This window comes from Hemitrygon akajei, chromosome 5 (assembly GCF_048418815.1).
Source record: "Hemitrygon akajei chromosome 5, sHemAka1.3, whole genome shotgun sequence".
In the NCBI taxonomy this organism is placed as follows: Eukaryota; Metazoa; Chordata; class Chondrichthyes; order Myliobatiformes; family Dasyatidae; genus Hemitrygon; species Hemitrygon akajei.
The window spans coordinates 30,657,222-30,680,117 of record NC_133128.1 but is presented as its reverse complement, the minus strand read 5'-3'; positions in this window follow the sequence as shown (position 1 = coordinate 30,680,117).

Below are 22,896 nucleotides of genomic sequence, written 5' to 3'. Positions count from 1 at the left end.
ATGTTGTACTCAATTATGCTTACATTATCTTCCCACACTCAGGGTGTCAGCTAAAAGTGGTGCTTTAGTAGCTGATGCGGCATTAGTGTTTGAAAATGAATTGTCTGAAAATGAATTAAATTGTATAATTTTATTGGCATTGAAACCTGTCTGGGGAAAAAGAATTCAGAATCCAGAATTCTGCTAATGCAATGTTAAAGGAAAGATCGGTTTTAACTTGGAATCATTTGATTCTCGGGGTTGTTCTATGATTTGATCCGTGTCCAGTGAGATCAAGGGCCTCTACAGCAGCTTTGAGAGAAGGAATTGCTTGGGCTTTTCTGCAAATAGACTGTTACGGGCAAGTTTCTTTGTCTTATAATTAAATAAATAAATGAATGATGGGGCTTCCTCGAGTGTCAAAGAGGCAGTCATTGACTATAGGACAGCAGCCACTACCTCCATCTTCTCTGTCTCTCCACTAGCAATATAATCTCCCCTAGAATTCTGAATTCTATCTTCAAATCAACACAGAAAGCTAGGATGTCATCAGTTTCCAAGGCAACACTGTAATACCATCAACGGCGACTTCCATATAAAACTATAGTTTGCTATATGCCATCTAAGTATTTTTAGTAAAATGGAATATTAATTTGAAGTGAATATTTACTCAAGAGTATAATTAATCCAACTGCTGGTCAGTGTGCAAGAAAGGATATTTTAAGTGCCAGTTTAGATTAAGCTTGTTTGCTAATTTCATGACTCTTGGTCTAAGTAATATCAATCCACATTGAATTAGAAGGCATAAACACCTTAAAAATAGAATTTTATTTGCATCGCCACTTTCAAGGTCTATTTTAAGTTGTAAAATCACAACAGCATGTTTGTAACTGAGGACATAGGCACAAGACTCTCGTTATGGTGTTGTCATGATGTTGCTAGACCAGTTTCTAGAAACAGAGCCAATTGATCTGAGTTATCAGTCTTAACCTAGTATTTGTGGAAATTAAATTAATTACACAAATCTGATTTTGCGGCTTATGGAGAGTTAGTGTCAATAACAGTATCAGAATTATTGAACAGTCATAAAAAGCCATCTGCTTCACGAGTGCTTTTTAGAGAAGGAGATCTACCATCCTGATCCACTTATGAAGAGTAGGCTGATTTTGAGACATAAAAGGCACCCAGGAGCTTTGCGGAGAGTGTGGGAAAATGGTATTTACATAAAGAATCAGCTAAGGTCAAACTATGTGGCAGAGCAGGTGTGAACAGTGTTTCTGATAATTGGCCTTCATTCCAATTGTTGCTTAAAGAACCTCCATGATATGTTCTGTTGCTACGTAAGCAAAGTCAGCAACTAAGGCTACTATTTTAGTGCCTGCAATAAAATAGTGACCTTTTGCATCTTACCTATATTGATAGAGAAATACAAGCGAATGCAGATGCTAGAAATCAGGAGCACCACACAAAGGATCTAGAGATGCCCTTCCAAGGGCGATTCTGTTCATTGAGGTTCTCCTTAAATGTATTTCATGGAATGCGGCACATTTTGGATTTTTTAAAAACTCTTCCTGTAAAATAGTTAGTGAGAGTAACTATTGGATCATTATGCTCCAGCTGAAAGTTTAAAGAAAAGGTTGTAAAATAAAACTTGGGGGTTTCCCCAGTCATTTTTACTGTAGCTCCTGTGGAAGTGCACTTAAATGGTGAGAAAATAAACTGTGATTTGTTATGCTAAATCCATCCTTTGGTGAAGGTCCATAGATGACCCATTGAACTAGGCTCCTCTTAACCAAACATGTCTGACAGTGATTGTGAATTTATTACCTCTGAGTCAGACATTTGTGGGGCCCACCTTATCTGATGCATTTAAATTTGACTGACTCTTGAGTACAGCCCTTAATGAATGCTATATTGTTGGCAGGCTCAATGTCTCTGATGAGATGTTAGACACAATCCCTGACTGCCCACTCAAGCACAGATCAAACATCCTGTCGAGATACTTGAAGAGCAGAAACATGCTTTTCTAGTCAGTCAGCCTTCTTCAACCAGAAGCAGATGTTTGAAAGACTTGCCTGCATGACAACAGTGACTTCTGCAATGATTAATGGCTGGCAAACTTTGAGATGTGTTCAGAATGTAAATATTGTAATAAGTACAGTCAAAATTTTTAAAAACTGTAGAAGCTAGAAATCTGAAGTCAAACAGAAAATTTTGGTGGTACACTTCACAGCAAGGTGCATGAGTGTACAAGCATACAAATTAGGAGCAGTAGTGGGTTATTTAGTCTCTTTAGCCTCTTCTGGAATTTAAACAGATTATGGCTGATCTCATTGTAACCTCACCCCTATGTTCCAATCGCCCACTTACTCATTAAATATAAATCTACCTCTGCTTTCAAAATATTCAAAACCCCATTTAATCCTCTATTGAGGAGGACAGTTCCAAAGGCCCACTACTCTCAGAAAAACAGGCTTTGCCTCGTTATTTTGCCTGGGATTTTAAGCAGTGACTTCTAGTTCTGATTTCTCCCACAAGAGGAAATATCCACTTTGCATTCATCCTGCGAGACCCCTCAGAATCCTAAAAGCTTCATTCAGGGTCCCCCACACTTTTCTGAATTTCAGCAGATACAAGCCTTGCTTGTCCAAACTTCCCTCATAAAGAAATATACCTGATCCAGGTATTAGTCAAGTAAACTTCATTTGAATATTTACAAACATTTTAACATCCTTGCTTAAATACAAATCAACAATACCATACACATTACTTGATGTGCCTCACCGTTTGCCTAACAAATAAAGCATAGCCTCTCTACATTTGTATTCATTTCCACTAACATTAACTAATTACATAGTGTTGGTTTTACTAATTACCTGCAGCAGTTTCATTTCAGAGCTTCTCATTTGCTCACCAGTTAGGTAAAATGCTTTTATAAATTTTGTTGTGCCCATGTAGACAATTCCATATATTCCCACATTATACTCTATTTGCCAATCAGATCTCACACTCACTTGATCTATATATACTCCTTTGCAGTATCCTCCTGCTCTCTTCACACCTTACTTTCAGGCTTAATCATGAGGGTGATTCCAGGAATGAAGGGTGTAACATATGGGTTACATTCGGCAGATTTGGGCTTGTACTCACTGGACTTTAGAAGAATGCGGGTGGGTGGGGGGGGGGCGCGGTTCTCATTGAAACCTGCCAAATGTTGAAAGGACTAGATAAAGTGGATGTGGAGAAGATGTTTCCTATGATGGGAGAGTCCAGAACTAGAGGGCACAGCCTCAGAATTGAGGGGCGACCTTTGAGAACAGAGGTAAAGAGGAATTTTTTTTACCCAGAGAGTAGTGAATCTGTGGAATGCTCAGCCACAGTCTATGGTGGAGGCCATGTCCGTGGGTATATTTAAAACGGAAGTCGATATTTTCCTGATTGGTCAGGGCATCGAGGGATACAGTGAGAAGGCAGGTAAATGAGGTTGAGTGGAATTCGGGATCAGCCATGATGGAATGTTGGGGTAGACTCGATGGGCTGAATGGCCTAATTCTGCTCCTATGTCTTATAGTCTTAACTGCGTGTTGTCAGCAAACTTAGGCAGTTTTTTTTAAAAAGATTAACTTTATTTGTTACCTGTACATCGAAATATACACTGACATACCTTGTTTGCATAAACGACCAACATAGTTCAAGGATGTGCCAAGAACAGTCTGCAAGTGACATCATATTTCTGGGATCAACATAGCAATGTCAACGACTTACCACCCTTAACCCTTTTTTTGTTAAGAATTTGGGAGTTAACTGCAGCACTTGTTCACAGTGAGAATGCACAACCTCATTAAAGACAGCGGTGAAAATTTATCTCCATCCCTTCATTCATGAGTCACGTATTGATTGTACAAAGCTGAACTGTTATTACCGATCCCTCTGGCACACCGCACTGTGATGCCCAGATAAAATTCGTTTTGTTTGCTGTCAGCCTATCAGTCACCTATCCAAACTGGCATTACTGTAAACAATTATTTTCTACAATAATCTCTGATAAGTCACCTTTTCAAATCCCTTGCAGAAATCGTAGTAAAATCTAGTTGACTGTTTCCATTTTGCATAAATCTTGTTTCTTCTTCAGAGAACTCCAATTAAATTGGTTAAACCTGATTTCTTTTTCACAGGACAAGATTTTTTTTTCTGACTGCCTGGAATTATTCCAAGTGCCCTGCTATATTATCTGCAACAGTTACTCCTAACACTGTCTCCATAGCAGATGGTTAAGCCAACTGGTCTGTAGTTCCCTCCTTGCTGTTTCCCTTCCCTATTGATTAAAGGAATTACACTTGCCACTTTGCAATATAATGCAACATTTCCTGAATCTAGGGAATTATGAAAAATTAAAATGAAAATATCAATTAAATCACTGGCCACTTTTAATATTCCAGAATCCGAGGACATGTGAACTACAAGTTGCTCAGTGCTACATCCTTGGTAATGATGATTTTCTTGAGTTCCCCTCTCCCCTCTAGTTCCTGCTCTGCTCATAACCAGTGATGAATCCCTACCCTCCTGTTGCTCTGCATGGCTATACCAGGTACCTTGTGCTCTCATAGCAATGAATGACTCAGAATGGAGAGGCTGCCCACGGGGGCTGCTGATGGGCCCACTGGGCTTAGCAAAGTTCAAAGTGCAAAGTAAATTTATTATCAAAGTACCTATACGTCACTGTATACCACTCTGAGACGTGCTTTCTTGCAGGCATACTCAACAAATCCAAGAACCATAATAGAATCAATGAAAGAATGTACAGGATGGACAAACAACTGATGCGCAAAAGACAAAAAACTGTGCAAATACAAAAGACAACAAAAATAAGCAATAAATATTGAGAACATGAGATGAAGAGTGCTTGAAAATGGGTCCATAGGTTGTGGAAAGAGTTCAGTGATGGGCCTCGTGAAGTTGTCCCACTGGTTCAAGAGCCTGATGTTTGGGGGGGGAGGGATAATAACCATTTCTGAACCAGATGGTGTGAGTCCTGAGACTCATGTACCTTCTTCCTGATGGCAGCAGAGAGATGAGAGCAGGACCCGGGTGTGGGAGTCCCTGATGATGGATGCTGCTCTTTTATGGCAGAGCAGGCAGAATGATCACTGAGTGCCAGGCACTGAGATAAATGGCTCGGGGCTTCTTCCTAGCTGGCACAGTAATTGTAGTCCACTCTTGGCACTGTCAGCCACTGCTACATTGCAGGGATCCATGGAGTTACAAACACTCAAAACAGGCCCTCTGTGCTGGTGACAGCTAACAAGTACCTATCCATCATAGAAGATGTAGACTGATAAGTCTCCAGCCTTCAGCACTTCTTGGTCTTCAGATTAATTCTGAGCATCCTAGTTTTCTTGAGCCTTCCAAAATGCATGACCTCATGTTTTTCAAAGATTCAAATTACATTTATTATCAAAGAATGTATAATTTATACAACCTTGAGACTTGTCTGCTGGTAGGCAGCCACAAAGCAAGAGACCCGAAAGAAGCCAATTAAAAAAAAAGACTAACACCCAATGCGCAGAGAAAGATAAGGATGTCCTTTTCAAAGTAGGAAGGGAATATCTGCTTGTTCAGCCTGGAAGATCAAGAGCATTGAAATGTGTTGAAGCTCTGAGGATAATGCTTGGAAGGATAGTGTATAGTGAAGAATGGTACAAAATGCCTGCCTAATTCTGATTAAGCTTAATTCTAATTCCTTGTTTTCTATTATTCATTCCCAATTTGCTTTCTTTTGGACTAATGCCCACTTTATTAGATCCTTTATAAATATCTATTAATATTTAATAATTCTGTTTAACTTTAACTTGCATTTTAATTTTCTTTTCTTATTAATGGAGCTTAGAAAAAGGTACATGGAGCTTAGGAAAATAGTGGGTTATGCACTAGGGAAACTTTAGGCAGTCTCTAGAGCAGGTTACATGGTCGGCACAACATTGTGGGTCAAAGGGCCTGTAATGTGCTGTAAATTTCTATGTTCTATTAATGTTTTAATTATTCTTTTCATCTTTTATGGATAGCATCTGGGTGCATTCTCTATGGAAAAGAGCACAGTCGATGTTTCGGGCCGAGACTCTTCATCAGGACTGGAGAGAAAAGATGATGAGTAGAGTTAAAAGGTGGGGTGGGGGCAGAGGAGGGAGAAACACAAGGTGAGGGAGGGGAAGGGGTGAAGTAAAGAGCTGGGAAGATCTTGGTTGGTGAAAGAGATACAGGGCTGGAGAAGGGAGAGTCTAATAGGAGAGGACAGAAGGCCATAGAAGAAAGAAAAGTGGGGAGAAGCACCAGAGGGAGGTGATGAGAGAGGGAAAAGGGGATGGGGAATGGTGAAAGAGAGGGGGGCGAAGGCCATTATCGGAAGTTTGAGAAATCGTTGATCATGGCATCAGGTTGGAGGCTACCCAGATGGAATATATGGTGTCATTCTTCCAATCTGAGTGTGGACTCATCACAACAGTGGAGGAGGCCATGGATAGACATATCAGAATGGGAAAGGGAAGTGGAATTAAAATGGGTGGCCACTGGGAGATATGAGGAGACGGAGGACAGGGTCCCAAATAGTCCTTCCAGGTGAGGCAACACATTACCTGTGAGTTTGTTGGGGTCATATCAGTATCGAGTGCTCCCGGTGTGGCCTGCTGTATATCGGCGAGACTCAACATAGATTGTGAGACCGCTCCATCCGCCAGAAGAAGTGGGATCTCCCAGTGGCCACCAACTTTAATTCCACTTCTTATATGTCTATCCATGATCACTGTCGTGACGTGGCCACACTCAGGCTGGAGGAGCAACACCTTAAATTCCGTCTAGATAGCCTCTAATCTGATGGCATGGACACTGATTTCTCAAACTTTCATTAATGGCCTCCCCCCACCTCTCTTTCACCATTCCCCATCCCCTTTTCCCTCTCTCATCACCTCCCTCTGGTGCTTCTCCCCCCTTTTCTTTCTTCCATGGCCTTCTGTCCTCTCCAATTAGATCCTCCCTTCTCCCTTCACCAATCAACTTCTCAGCTCTTTACTTCACCCCTCCCCCTCCCGGTTTCACCTATCACATTGTCTTTCTCAGTCCTCTCCCCCCTCCCCTCACCTTTTAACTCTACTCCTCATATTTTTCCTCCACTCCTGCTGAAGGGTCTCGACCTGAAATGTTGACTGTGGTCTTTTCCATAGATGCTGCCTGACCTGCTGATTTCCTCCAGCATTTTGTGTGTGTTGCTTGGATTTCCAGCATCTGCTGATTTTCTCCTGTTGTGGGTGCATTCTCTTTTCCCTTCCGCAGAAGCGTATTGAACTGCTTGTTATCTCAAGCATTTTTATGTGATATATGTACATATTTCCTTTTTCCCAAAAGAGCTTTTAAGCAATTGTTCAGAATTTTGTAAAATGTTTCCAGATGAATACTTTAACAGGATGAGCTAATGTATTTTATAATGTCAATAAGAAATGCATTTATACTGGGGCATACAAAAATATAGACATTCAAAAAGTGCTAAGTTTAGCCTCTTAAAAAAGAACATAACTATTGTAATTAAAGGTACATTTAATGATACAATTTAGTTAAACATTGCTATTAGTTAAAACAAAGAGAAAATAACAAGTCACTTCATTTATTTTTTTCCATTCAGTTCACCAACGACATTGTGCCATGTTAGATATGTTAACCATGTCTGATGTAAATTAGTGGTCCAAATTTGCACCTGGGCCCTCAGCTTGGGATGATCCTGAATTATGCCTGCACTCGGAGTGAGAGCTCAGGGATACCAACAACACATTCCCCACCTACATTCAATGGCAATGCATGAAAGCAGAAAAAGTAATAAGGGTTTTCCCCAGTGGTTCTGTTCTGCTGGTAGGTGGGGCTTTTGACAGTATCTGACTGACTGGACAGAGGTTGAATGTGTTTCTTAGTTGAAGGTCTAGAAATTTTAATTATAATTTAGCTATAATTTTAATGTAATGTATAAATGTGTAAAATTTATAATGTAGGCTTAGACAATTAGGACTGAGATGAGAACAAAATTTCTTCACTGAGAGGGCGATGAACCTCTCTACTAGAGAAGCTATCCAACGGGTGGCTGTTTATTGGTCTGTCATGGGATTGGTCGATTTCATGGGGCTGTCCATACACCAATTAACGCTTGACCTAATAGCGCTGTGTGTGTCAATGTGTTCATTGTTTCCAAGTGACTACAAGCCAAGCAAACCTACTCAGCTGCACTGGACACGATAATTAATTGTAACGCTGTGGAGGTTATGTTTCTGAATATACAATAGACAATAGACAATAGGTGCAGAAGTAGACCATTCGGCCCTTTGAGCCTGCACCGCCATTTTGAGATCATGGCTGATCAACTACTATCAATACCCGGTCCCTGCCTTGTCCCCATATCCCTTGATTCCCCTATCCATAAGATACCTATCTGGCTCCTTCTTGAAAGCATCCAGAGAACTGGCCTCCACTACCTTCCGAGGCAGTGCATTCCAGACCCCCACAACTTTCTGGGAGAAGAAGTTTTTCCTTAACTCTGTCCTAAATGACCTACCCCTTATTCTCAAACCATGCCCTCTGGTACTGGACTCTCCCAGCATCTGGAACATATTTCCTGCCTCTATCTTGTCCAATCCCTTAATAATCTTATATGTTTCAATCAGATCCCCTCTCAATCTCCTTAATTCCAGCATGTACAAGCCCAGTCTCTCTAACCTCTCTGCGTAAGACAGTCCAGACATCCCAAGAATTAACCTCGTGAATCTATGCTGCACTTCCTCTACAGCCAGGATGTCCTTCCTTAACCCTGGAGACCAAAACTGTACACAATACTCCAGGTGTGGTCTCACCAGGGCTCTGTACAAATGCAAGAGGATTTCCTTGCTCTTGTACTCAATTCCCTTTGTAATAAAGGCCAACATTCCATTAGCCTTCTTCACTGCCTGCTGCACTTGCTCATTCACCTTCAGTGACTGATGAACAAGGACTCCTAGATCTCTTTGTATTTCTCCCTTACCTAACTCTACACCGTTCAGATAATAATCTGCCTTCCTGTTCTTACTCCCAAAATGGATAACCTCACACTTATTCACATTAAACGTCATCTGCCAAGTATCTGCCCACTCACCCAGCCTATCCAAGTCACCCTGAATTCTCCTAAAATCCTCATCACATGTCACACTGCCACCCAGCTTAGTATCATCAACAAATTTGCTGATGTTATTTTCAATGCCTTCATCCAAATCATTGACACATACATTTCTAAACATGATTGGTACCAAAGTGTATTGGGTAAGAGTAAAGAAACGATGATGAGATGGTGGATCAGTCATAATTGTGATGAATTACGGATCAGGCTTGAAAGATTACCAATGATCCCAATTTTCTGAAATCTGATACAGTTAGTAACCTGCAGCAAACTGCATTCTGTAAGAAGATAGAAATGCATCCTTACTAGTTCATTAGGCCATTAATCAAATACTGTTTCTTCAAATTGTTTTATACTCTGACAATACATAAATGCATCATTTTGGTTTAGCATGTTAGAAGGAAGAACTTGTTTTAATTTTGAGAACAGCATAACATGGAGTGCCAGCAAAATCACTGCTGTTACAGTGTAAAATTGAAAAGCCTTGTACATTTGGAGAATGGGATCCTGCTGTGGTGATACCTTTCTCCTCTACAGAGTGCACTGCTCTTGTCTCTGCAGAGGTAATCAACACTGAGTTATTGATTTGGAAACTTCAAGCTGTTGCTGTTACAACCAGTTAAAATGTTAAACTATAACAGATATATTACATCAAGTATGTTATGTTTATTAATTCATGATTACTGCTGTTCTGGGCCCTTGCCTCCCCCTTCCATGATTAAAAAGTCAATATTTTTTGAAAGAAATAAAAAAGACTTTTTTTCCTAAAAAAAACTATAGATTTACTTCCACGTTAATCCCAAGTATATGTCTTTATTTTGGTTTTATTAAAGCGTAAATTACCATCTGTTCATTTTACTTTGTTATTTATAACATGAAGGGTGATTAGCTACTCAGTTTAATTAATGACATTTGTTATTGGACACCACTGATGCTATGATATATTAATGGATCAGATTGGAAGGCGTGCTGAAAATGGTCAGGTGATGTTTTAAGATCTTAGTAAATCTAGAAGTAGGTGGTTCTATATAAACCCCGTCTCTTTATCACTGATTGAAAAATCTAGTATTGTCTCTTGGTTCACTTGAATGCAATTGAATCAGGAAGCATCAATTGACTTTAAGAAAGTGATTGGAGAAGCATAGTGCAGGAACCTTCAGTTCCGATGTATTTTTGCCAAATCGTAAATAAAAACACAACGATGCTAATTGACTTGTAATTTTACGACAGTGATTTCCCTTCTTCACAAAAGGATGATGGAGCATAAGCATCTGCAAGAAGCAACTACAAGCTAAATTATTTTATGTGAATGAACAAGAGAAAGGCACTAAAATAGGTACAAATTAAGTAATCAGGCAATAATGAACCTCGGCATGGAGCCTAAAGTAGTTCTACCAGATATAACTCTTAGTCTAAACATTTAAATTCCTCAACTCCACATTTATATCAACAAATGACTGTGAATAACACCATTCAATTCTGTTGTATCTTTTAAATGGAAATTGGCCATATAGGAATAGGCAGTACATTTCTGGCCTTTGGAGTAAACATCAATCATTATTATTATGAGAAAGCAAGGATTCTCAAATACAATGTAGCTAATGATGAGGAAATACAACTGTCAATCTCTGTTAAAAAAGAATTATTTTCCTTGAGGTCCTGAACAGGATCTGATACCAGACTGGTAATTGCACTTTGAATAGTATTTACTATTCAATGCGATCTCACTAATTTTGACTGTTTATTCATTTCCATGGATACCACCTGACCTGCAGAGTTCCTCCAGCATTTTGTGTGTGTTGCTTTAGATTTCCAGCATCTGCAGACTTTCTTGTGTTTATGAATCACTAATAATGATGCTGCACAGCTCTGCTTTAGTACTTCAGAATTACTGCTCAAATGAAGAAGTTCATTTGTGTTGAGTATATTATGTTTAGTGCACAGAAGAGTCATGCTGGTGTTCGGCTGGAATATTCTAAAAACTCTTCAAGAACAATTTGTGGCTTAACAAGGCCAAGATAGTCAGTCACATGAGGAATTTGTTTTACATTATGCCTGTTGCTTTATAAGACTTCATGTGAAACCTGTGGTAAGAGAGAGAGAACAAATAGGCTGGATTTTCAATTCCACTTTGATAAAGTAATTTGGCAGAAAACACAAAATCAAGTTTGCTTGGCACCCTGAACAATTTTATTGCTAATTGAAGCCAATGGAAATTGAGGATATTTAAAACAGTTGGCATATCCTATCAGTTTAGATATCAAAAGTCCCCCAGTAACATAAGTTGTGTATTCTATGAGGGATTTTTTTTTTGCTGCGTGATTTTTGACTTGAAAGTAAAATCAGAACTCCCTGACTCTGGGCCAGCCTGAGACATGGCAGGCCAACAAGAGGAATGTGGCAGGGGCACATCCGCAGGGGCTGGAAATCCAAAGCAACACACACAAAATGCTGGAGGAACTCAGCAGGTCAGGCAGCACCTATGGAAAAGGGGGAACAGTCGATGTTTCAGGTCGAGACCCTTTTCAGGTCTCAAACCTGTAGCAGGTATCACTTTGAAGAGGGGAGCAAGAAGGTTCAGGAGCAAGCGGCTGAGGGCACTTGGCCCTGGCTTCAATGTGGGAATTGAGCCCAGCTCACCCTGACCATCTTCCAGAGCTGAGAACATGGTGCATAGCAGAGGCTCTTGCTGAAGCTGATAATATTTAAATAGTATACGTGGATTAGGAATCCACCTTTTTTTTAGCCTTTGTCCAGATACACTTTGGCTGAAGAAGTCAGGCCAGTGGGTACCTTGGCAAGAGAAGAAAGTCCTCCTTCATTACGGGTTAAGTTACATTTTGTGAAAGGCAAATGGGTGACAAGGTAGCACGGTGGTTAAAGCTATTACAGCACCAGCGAACCAGGTTCAATTCTTGCCACTGTCTGCCAGCAGTTTGTACGTTCTCCCCGTGATCAGGTGGGTTTTCTTCCTGCGTCTGCTTTCCGCACGCATCCAAAGTCACGCAGCTTAGTAGGTTAATTAGTTAATTGGACACATAGATGTGGTTTCGTTAGGCTGGAAGGGTCTATTACTGTGCTGTATCTCTAAATATCTTTTAAAAATTACTTCAATAATATTTAGTAATTATAAATGTAATTTCAGTTATATGGGTAAACTAGATTAAAGTTTAGTTAAGTTGGGAAATTCTCTTTTAATAGTAGGGGTAATAAAATATTTTTATCAACAAATAAGCTAATCAAAACTAATGAAGTTAGGCTGTTCTTTCTCCTATACTATGGCCAAGTCTGGAAATAATTTCTTAGCTCCTTTTTGAGTGAACGGAAGGGTGCCTAACTTCACAGATGATTCTCAACACACATCCAACAGTTATAGTCTATTCTGCATTCAGCAAGTGGTAAGGTTTCGCACTTCCACGGACTGTGTCTTTGAGTATGTGAACAACCAACCCGCTATGCTGTTGGTGGTTATCTCCTTCTGGATCAAGATTAAACACTCTGCTGCTGCAGAGAGGATGTGAAAATTCCCCTGGCAGCATTTTAATGAAGAGCAGCCAGCTGCATTAACCTGTGACCTGGTGAATATTTATCCCTTTATCAATCATCGAAATCACCAAAACAGATTATCTGTTTTCTTTCATATTGTTATATTTTCAGAGCTGGTAGTGCACATGTTTTGATGCATTTTATACATTCCAGAAATTACGGAATTATGAAAAGCTGCTTCATTAATATCAAGTACTTCAGGGAAAATTTGGGCAATGAATATTGCCATATGACTCCAAGTCTGTCCTGTAATTTGGAGGTTTGCCACTTTGCATGTTATCATAAGATGATTCTACACTATTGGACCAATGTGGACTAATAGATTTACAGCAGCATGGTAGAGTAGTGGTTAGTGTAATGCTATTGCGCGCCAGTGAGCCGGGTTCATTTCCCACTGCTGTCTGTAAGGAATTTGTATGTTCTCCCCATGACCACATGGGTTTCCTCTAGGTGCTCTGGTTTCATCCCACGTTCCGAATATGTATGGGCTAGTCACATGGGTGTGCTTAGGCAGTGCAGGTTCATTGGGCCTGAAGAGCCGAGTACGAAGCTGTATCTGTAAATAAAAAAAAAAAACATATTGATTTGCAGATGTTTGGATGAAAGTCTGATTATAAATAATATTTTGTTCAATGCTCAGAGTAAATTTATTATCAAAGTACATACACTGCATGTCACCATATACACACTGAGATTAATTTTCTTGTGGGCATACTCAATAAATGTATAAAATAATAACTAGAATGGAATCGGTGAAAGACTGCCCATCTAGGGTGTTCAACTAGAGTACTGTGAAAATCCAAAAAAGAAAGGAAGAATAATAATAAATAAGTAAGCAACAAGGATTGAGAATATGGAATGAAGAGTTCATGAAAGTGTGTCCATTGGTTGTAGGAATATTTCAAAGATGGAGTGAGTGAACTTATCTTCTTTGGTTCAAGAGCCTGATGACTGAGGGGTAGCAACTTTTTCTGATGGTGAGGGTCCTGAGGCTCTTGTAACTTCTTCCTGATGACAGCAGTGAGAAGAGAGCATGTCCAGGGTAGTGGGGGTCCATGATGATGGATGCTCCTTTCCTTCGACAGTGTTTCATATAGATGTGCTCAATGGTTCTGAGGGCTTTACCTGTGATGGATAGGCCATATCCACTACTTTTTATTGGATTTTCTATTCAAAGGCATTGGTATTTCTACAACAGGCTGTGATCCAGCCAGTCAATATACTCTCTACTAAATATCCATAGAAGTTCATCGAAGTTTTAGGTGTCATGCCAAATCTTCATGAATTCCTAAGGAAGTAGAGGCGCTGCTGTGCTTTCTTTGTAACTACACTTATGTGCTGGGCCCAGGACAGGTCTTCTGAAATGCAGAAATACATTTTTATCTCTACTGCTTCTGGCATCATTTCAAGTCTAGTTTTATTTAAGCACTTAAATGTAAATTTCCCCGCTCTTATGATAAAAGCTCATTCTTCAGATCAGTAGACTAGGTTACTGTTTTTAGCCTAATATTTTACATCATGCCGCCATATGTTTGCTGGATTGAAACTATTCTCCATAATGAGCTGACGAAAAGATCTCTGCCATTTTAATGGGATTTTTATGAAAGGTATTTCAAACAAAGTGCATCAATTATTAATACTGTGCAGAGGCTGTTCAACCCAGAAGAGTTTTAGATGTACATTTTATCAATTTAATGAGCAGGAAAACAGAAGAACTGAGGCAAGGGATAAGCATGTACATGTTTCATAGTCATCTACTCTGTATCTACAAACTATGTGGTTTGAGAAATCAAATCTACTTGTCACAATCTCGGAGTTCAGCCTTAATTGCAAAATATTTTTATGTCAAAATAATATTAGAAGCATTCAGTATTGAACTGAGAGACAATGGAGTTTCTAATTATTTTACAACAGCCCTGATTGCAGTAAAAGAGAAAGACGGACAAGTCCTTGAAGGTAGAGAAACATAAATAAAGGGATACAAATGGCAAACAGAACAAGGTGAGAAACTCCAAGCAAGATGGCAGCTTATCATAAATGATTAAACAACTTCAACGTGTGTGTAATGGTTGATTCCTGTCTCTCTAAAATTCCTAGCAAACAAGCCTTAAACTTTTGCCAGTTCAGTTGTGTCATTTAAGGTAAAATTGGATAGGTATATGGACAGGAAAGGAGTGGAGGGTTATGGGCTGAGTGCGGGTAGGTGGGACTAGGTGAGATTAAGAGTTCGGTACGGACTAGGAGGGCCGAGATGGCCTGTTTCCATGCTGTGATTGTTATATGGTTATATGGTTATATAAACCACCAGAAAGAATGGACAAATAGGTCTCAAGGTTCAGAGTAAATTTATTCTCAAAGAACACCCCAATGCATTCATTGCATTATCTGGAGACTTCAACAGTGCTTCTCTCTCGACAGCCCTACCCACCTTCAATCAGATTGGCAAGTATCATACAAGAGAAAATAAAACACTGGATGACTCCTGGGCTCATAATCTATCTCATTATGTGGGTCTCCGTCGGTCATGGTTGACCATGGGTACTGCGCCTCTGGTAGTCACTGGGAGTGGCTCCTCCAGGGTGCAAGCCTGGGCAGAGTTGATAAGGAGATCCGTCTGTTGCCCATGCAGTGGGTCCCCCCTCTCCATACTGATGACAGGTCCAAAGGAACAACGAAAGTCAATGTCCAGATATGCCAGGGTTGAATGAAGAGCCAATGAAATGACATCTGCTGTGAGCCTGTTGTGCTGGTAGGCAAAATGGGGGGTGGGGGGGATCCAAGTTGATTTTTGTCCTCTGGAAGGTGCTGTTTATTCTGTTTGAAAGCCACTTGATCATGCTGATCGGTTTGTTTCAAGTTTGCGATGCTCTTTTCCCATTGGTTGGCTTATGGGTGCAACAGAGCCCATCTCTGGTTCTGGTTACCCAGGGAGTACAAAAGATAGCATGCACAGAGGGTTTGCCCTCTTTCTTTCCTGCCACGAGGCCAACTTCAGGCTGAATTCGCCACTAGTCCTGACATCCACTGAGAAGGAGCATTGCAGAGATAGAAGCCCTCCCCCTTATGGTATGTTTAGTTACTTCTTGGGTTTTATAAATCATGGAGGTTTAGCAGAGTATCTGTTCATTTAAAGGTAACTAAATATATGGGGTATTGGTTTTGGATAGCTTAGACAGATACTTGTTTAGCTAGATGCCCGATTTAGCGTTCCACTGTTCTTTTCTTGAATAAATATCTCCTATAACCATTTTAAAATCTGTGTCTCCTGTTTCAGTTATTGGATCCTCAAATTTGATCTCCAATGTTACACTTCTTATGCAGAAGTTGATATGTTTCATCTCCAACCTCTCTAAGCACTTCATCACAGTGGATGTAAGTGCTACTGGATGATAATCACTGAAGTAGATTGCGATGTTCTTCTCAGGCACCAGTGTGAGTGCAGACTACTTAAAGTGCTAGAGGTTAAAGAAATTGGTGAACACTCCAGCCAGTTGATTGGCATCAGTCTTTAGCCAGGATGGGCCAGGTATACCATCTGGGCTTGATGCTCTCCATGGGTTCACCCTCCTGAAGGATGCTCTCATGTTGGCCTCACAGACTGAAATCACAGCGTTATTGGGAGCTGTGGGAGTTCTATATTTTGCTCTATAGCTTAACAGTCAAAGCGATCATAGATGTCATTAAGCTCATCTGGGACTGAAGCCTTGTTGTCACCTATGTCACTTGCTTTCACTTTGTAAGAGGTAATCAGACTCTTAAACTGCATTGTTTCTGGTGCAAGCACAATTATTACAAAAATATGGAATATTCTGATTCAAACTCTACTTGAACACTCTTTAACCATTTCTGCCTCAGGGGGAATGGTTGTACATTTTCCACAAGACCGTAAGATATCCGAGTGGAATTAAGTCATTTGGCCCACTGTTCTCCTCCACCGTTCCATTATGGCTGATATATTACCTCCATTCTGTTGCCTTCTTCCTGTAACCTATGATGCCCTTACTAATCCAGAACATATCAAACTTCACTTTAAATATACTCAATGACTTAGTTGTTTGTGGCAATGAATTCCACGGATTCATCATCATCTGGCTAAAGAAATGCCTCATCATCTCTGTTCTAAAGGGATGTCCTTGTGTTCTAAGGCTTCAGTCTCAGGTCCTAGACACCCCCACTATATATACTCTCCATGTTCATTCTATCTAGGCTAGTGGTTCCCAAACTTTTTTGGGTTACTGCCCCCTTGGCTCGCAGACTAATCTCCGGCACCCCCTCTCTCTTTCCGGCCATTACATAAAAACTAGAAATGATTTTAGTTCATGATGCACTGTGAAAGAAAATAGGAACTGTAAATTCAAAGCAGTGACAAATAATTGCAAAAAATATTCAAACCTATCTAAAACTACAAATACAAGTGTTTTTAAGTACAGTGAAAACTATTTTCATCAACATTTTTAGAGTGTACATCATTTTTAGAGTGTACATCATTTTTAGAGTGTACAACATTTTTAGAGTGTACATCATTTTTAGAGTTGGAGTGTATCCAACTATTGACTACTTTGTTGCTTTTTCACCTTTCAATGAGATGGATGGGTTTGGTGCAGTGAGATCAGCTTCTCAACATCAGGCTGAATACCACCCAGAAGGAATCGCAAATCCACACGTTCAGCAATGTGCAGTTTGTTTCATTGCTTTGATAGAAGTTGGGTGAATGCACTGAAACCGCACTCCACTAAATAGGATTTTGGAAAGGCAATAAAGAACATCTTCACCTTTATCCACAGTGCAGGATAGGGTGAACCACCGTCACCCTGCCAGTAGTGCAATACTTTGGTGTAAATACGGTGTAATGCCCCCCCAGTACATGCTCACAATACAAATACCAGACAATACCCAAAAGCGAGTAAATAATTGCAACTTTATAGTGATTTCTTAGTGATGGGTTAAAAGAAACAGATAACCTAAAGGCACCAAAGTAATAATAAGTTTGTCAGTTTGTGTACATATTTTAATATGTTGGCACTCACGCCTCTGGTTCCTTCTACAACGACCTTCCGAGCCTTCGGCCACCGTCCGAACCGCTGACGTCCAGTACCCGTCGCTCTGGAACCGCTGCCCGCTCCACACACGTCCGTCCTCCTTGCTCTCCTCCCGACGAAGACCCCAAACTCCCGCTCAGCTTACACAGACAAGATAGCATAACAATTCTCAATTGGTTAGTTTTCCCCTTATCAGTAACCATAACCCAAACATACCAGACACAGAATCCCATTACAACATTACAGAGGAGCCATTTTGTTAGCCTGAACAGTTAACACCACAGTTACGGGCACTAAGAACCCTACACTAACATTCATTCAAGGGAGAAGGCTAGAGAATGGGGTTGAGAGAGATAATAAATCAGCCATTGTGGAATGGCGAAGCAGACCTGATGGGCTGAATGGCCTAATTCTGCTCCTATGTCTTCTGGTTACGGTTTTATAACCAAGAAGCAATGATTTGATGCCTAGCAAAGTTGACTCATCAAACTGTAGAGCAAATTCTGTTGTCCTATGCATGTTGCACAATATGTCTTCCACATTCTCAGACATTTCATCTATTCATCTTTGAATGGAGTCGTTGCTGAGCGGAAACACTTTAATTATTTGGTCTGATGACTGATGCAAAGCTGTACTCAGAGCCTCCCTTACTGCTTGCAGAATCACTTCTTTTCCAATTGTATGTGGCTTTCCAGATTTAGCAATGAGCAATGAAATGTATGAAGAATGCAAACCATCACTGTTTTGCTGTAAAGTGCTAGAAAACATGCTTTGAAGTGTCTTTCATTTCTGAAAGTTTACACAAAGTGACTGCAAATAAGAGAAGATCTCATCTACTTTATCAGAGTGTATTTATTTCAAATGTTCAAACAGCATGGACAATTTTATTGCTTCATTTGAAAAAAAAAATTTTCACCCAATGAACACAGTGTCTGCTTTTGGTTGCTTGATGCTGGTATAATGCTGGTATAAATGCATATTTTAGAGACTCCACACTATACTGTCCACACTTTTTCATCTGATCTGCTTCTGCCATTTTCATTATGCATTACCAACCACAGTCCATCACCTATTGTTTATGTCCAACCTCAAGCACTGCAATCAATAAAGGGGAAAGTTATGATGTCATAATGGCTCAGGTAAAGCCTGTCTCTCTGCCTGAAGGTACATAAAGTGGGGCACCGATATTTTGACTGGGACGTGGGCTGGAGAAGTGCAGTTAAGACCATTTGTAAGGGCAGATTCTGAACTTCACCCCATTGAATGACATACTCGAATTCACAGGAATTGTGTCACTGCTTGATTAGGGTATGGGAATTGTACTAGTTAACACTGTACTACAGCAGTGAATGGCAGTAATGCATGGGCAGACCTGGAACTAACACAAATTCTTCATTCCATTATTTCTCATGATGTGCCAGATACAGAAATATCACATTGTTTTTCGACAACTATAATATGCTTTGAGTAAAGTCCAAGAGAACAGTGGGCTAGTAAGAGATGAGGTTATTATGTGATCGCTCTAATCAATTATGAGACGTGAGGATCAAATGTTTACTATAAGTAATTTATTCCTTAAATCAAGTCTGCAATCTATCAGCTTCTCCCTTGCTACCAAGCACCCTGCATCACCCTCTTTATCTTTTTTCATACCCTTAAAAACTCTCACAGTGGCAGGTAATATCATCTACTTTGAGAACCATATATCTAGGCCTTTCAGTATTTGGAAGGTTTCAATGAGATCACCCCTTATTTTTCTAAAATAAGCCATTAAATGCTCCTCATATGTTAACCCTTTCATTCTCAGGATTATTCCCATATATGTCCTCTGGACTTTCTCCAATGCCAACCCATCCTTTCTTAGATAAGAGGCCTAAAATTGCTCGCGTTACTTCACCTTAACCCTGATCTTGTTATCCTTTTCCAAGGGCTTCACATCTTATTATAAATGTTTGTAATATTCTAGTTTGGACCCAACTTGTGAGTTACAGAGTTCCATTCTGAATTCCTTGCTTTGGTATTCTACACCTTACACTAAACAAGGAGAATCATATGACTTTCCAAGCATCTTATTCACTTGGTCAGACCTGGAAGTTTTTAAGAGGAGCAGATCAGAGAATACCAAGGTCTTGCTCATGCAGTCTTTTGAAAACTGAGCCGTTTATAGTGCACCGGGGGTGGGGAGAGGACCTTCCAAAGAGATCTTCTTGCTTCTGTACCCAGATGACTATTTCTGAATATAGGCTGAAGCATATTCTCCAGCTCTGATTTTAGTCTGGAAATCCGTCAACGAGGCCTGTTCTGGGGTAAAACATGGCCATACATGGCAGTCTCATTGAAATTAAATTGACTGCCCTGAGTTCATTATTTGAATTAATTAAATGTTTCAATTGTTTTTTTAGTAATTTATTGGCATTTGTTCTCCATTCTCAATTGATTTAAAAGTTTGTGAGTGTGAAATTCCCAGTCAAAAACATTGACAACTCACGGGGGTGTAGGAACACAGTGGACTCATTATATGCCTGGTTAGTTGCCTGTCACTGTTTCCAGCGATAGTGTTGTTGCACCCTGACACACGGTGTCTACACGATAGGTAAGGAAGTCTGTAAGTGTGACACTTGATGATACACCTCTGCGGTGCCTTTTACATGCAGCCTGGATCAAGTTTAAACCTGCTGCAGCTATGATGGCCAGAGACTGTCAAGGAGAGCTGTTTGAGTTATTTGCATAAGTTCTTTTGAACTTATGCCATTCAGGGTGTTAAAGACATGAACTTCTGAATAAAATATAACTTATTAATAATGCACCTGGGCATATTAATTGACGGAACCCACCACTTCAAAAATCAGAGAACTCAAGACCCTGTACAGTTGCTTTTATACGATTTGGTAGAGTCAATCAGCAGAAACCCTCGATGTGCTGGGGTGCAGGGTACAAGCATAGAGCCACACAGCACAAGAGGAAAGCAAATGATGTCAGCTAGTTCTTTAGAAGAGTTATTCATTTAAACTCATTTCCCTACTACCCATGCCAACCTGTCTGTCCTTGTCCTTCTCTGCTGCCGCAGTGAGGCTAAATATGAATGAGAAGAAGACCATCTCATCTTCTGTAGCTGATATCTCAATAGCATGAACTCCAGAGCAACACACACAAAATGCTGGAAGAACTCAGCAGGTCAGGCAGCATCTATGGAAATGAATAAACAGCTGACGTTTCAGGCCAAGACTCCTCTTCAGGACTCTAAGTTTCTCAACTCTAAGCAACCTACTCTTCTTGTGTTTCTTTCCCACTACCAGCAGTCTATCTAGGGTGTCTCCCATTTTGTTCACCTTTTCCACCTGTCTTCCTTGTTACCCTCCCCAGTCTGGTTTCAGCTACCCAACAACCACATTCCTATCCACTCTGTTTCTTTCTTTGGTCTACCTTTCCTATCCTCCTCTCCCGTACTCGGTTCCATCTGCTAATCTTCCATCGCCTCCTATCCTTTTCCCTCACATCCGCCAGTCTCTGTCTCAACATTCCCCTCACCCCATTGTCTCCGCCTCCCTCATCTGGTTCCGCCCATCACCTACCAGCCTCCATCTCACACCTGTCTCTCTCACTACTGCAGCGCTGTGCAAGTATCAGGCACATGCAAAAAAATCTGTAAAGCAAATATACTTTGAAATATAATTAACTGAAAAGTTTCTAAATATCAAAAAATTACTATAAAGAACAGTGGGCTATAAAAATGTAAATCAAATCAATATTTGGTGTGACTACCCTTTGCCTTTAAAACTGCATCAATTCTCTAAGTCAATGTCAAGGTCAAAGTAAAATGTATAATCAGAGTACATACATGACATCATATACAACTCTGAGATTCATTTTCTACAGGCATACTTACAAATCTGCAGAACAGTAACTGTAAACAAGATCAGTGGACAAAAAACTGCAAATGCAGATATAAATTAAGAGTAATAAATGATGAGCATGAAATAACAAGATAAAAGAGTCCTTAAATGAGTGTAGTTATGCCCTTTGGTTTGAGAGCCTGATGGTTGAGGGGTAGTAACTGCTCTTGAACCTGGTGGTACGAGTCTTGAGGCAATTGCGATTTCTACCCGATGGCAACAGCAAGAAAAGAGCATGGCCTGGGTGGTGAGGACCTTTGATGGTGGATGCTGCTTTTCTACAGCAATGTTTTATACAGATGTGTTCAATGGCTGGGAGGGTTTTACCTGCGATGTATTGGGCTGAATTCACTACCTTTTGTAGGACAGTGTACCTCTGAAGTAGATTGTTGTGCAGCTTTATAAGAAAATTGAATGGTTGGTTGTTCCAAGCTTCTTGGAGAACTTGCCACAGTTCTTCTGCAGACTTTGGCTATCTCGCTTGCTTCTGTCTCTCCAGATAATCCCAAACAGCCTTGATGATGAGAGTAGGGTTCTGTGGCCATACCATCTGAAACTACATTAAAAAGTATAGGGCGCCTAACACTTTTGCACATATACTGTATATATACTGACTATCAAAGGTGCCCAAGACTTTTGCACATATATAGCATAGACTGACTACTTTCCCTCTATATCTTCAGTCATGAAAAGTGAACTTTAACCAAAATGTAGGCTGTCACTTTGACTCAATTGAGACTTGACAAATTCTGCAGATGCTGCAAATCTTGAGCAACACATGGAATGCAGCAACTCAGCAGATCAGGCAACATCTATGGAGGGAAATGAACAGCTGATATTTGAGGCCAAGAACATTAACTAGGATGGGAGGAAGGGCCCTGATGAAAGGTCTCTGCTCCAAATGTCAACTGTTCTTTCCCTCCACAGATGCTGACTGATTTTCTGAGTCCATCCAGCAGATGATGTGTGTTCTTTTGCCTCAATTGATGCAGTTTGACTCATTGATGCAGTTTAATATTTTTGCTGTTTACCTTCTCTGTGGTATTGCAAATGTTTTCAATTGAAGTGTATAATCTAAGCTCCCTTTCAAAGTTAAAATTGGCTCCCACCGCCTTCTGAAGTAGGAAGTTCCTAATCACAACTCACTGCCTAACACAACATTTTGCTTCTACTTCTGGCATCTTCCGTTCAGAAAACCAACTGTTTTCCTTAACACATAGGAACCACCATGCAAGAACATATTTTTAATTAAGTATCC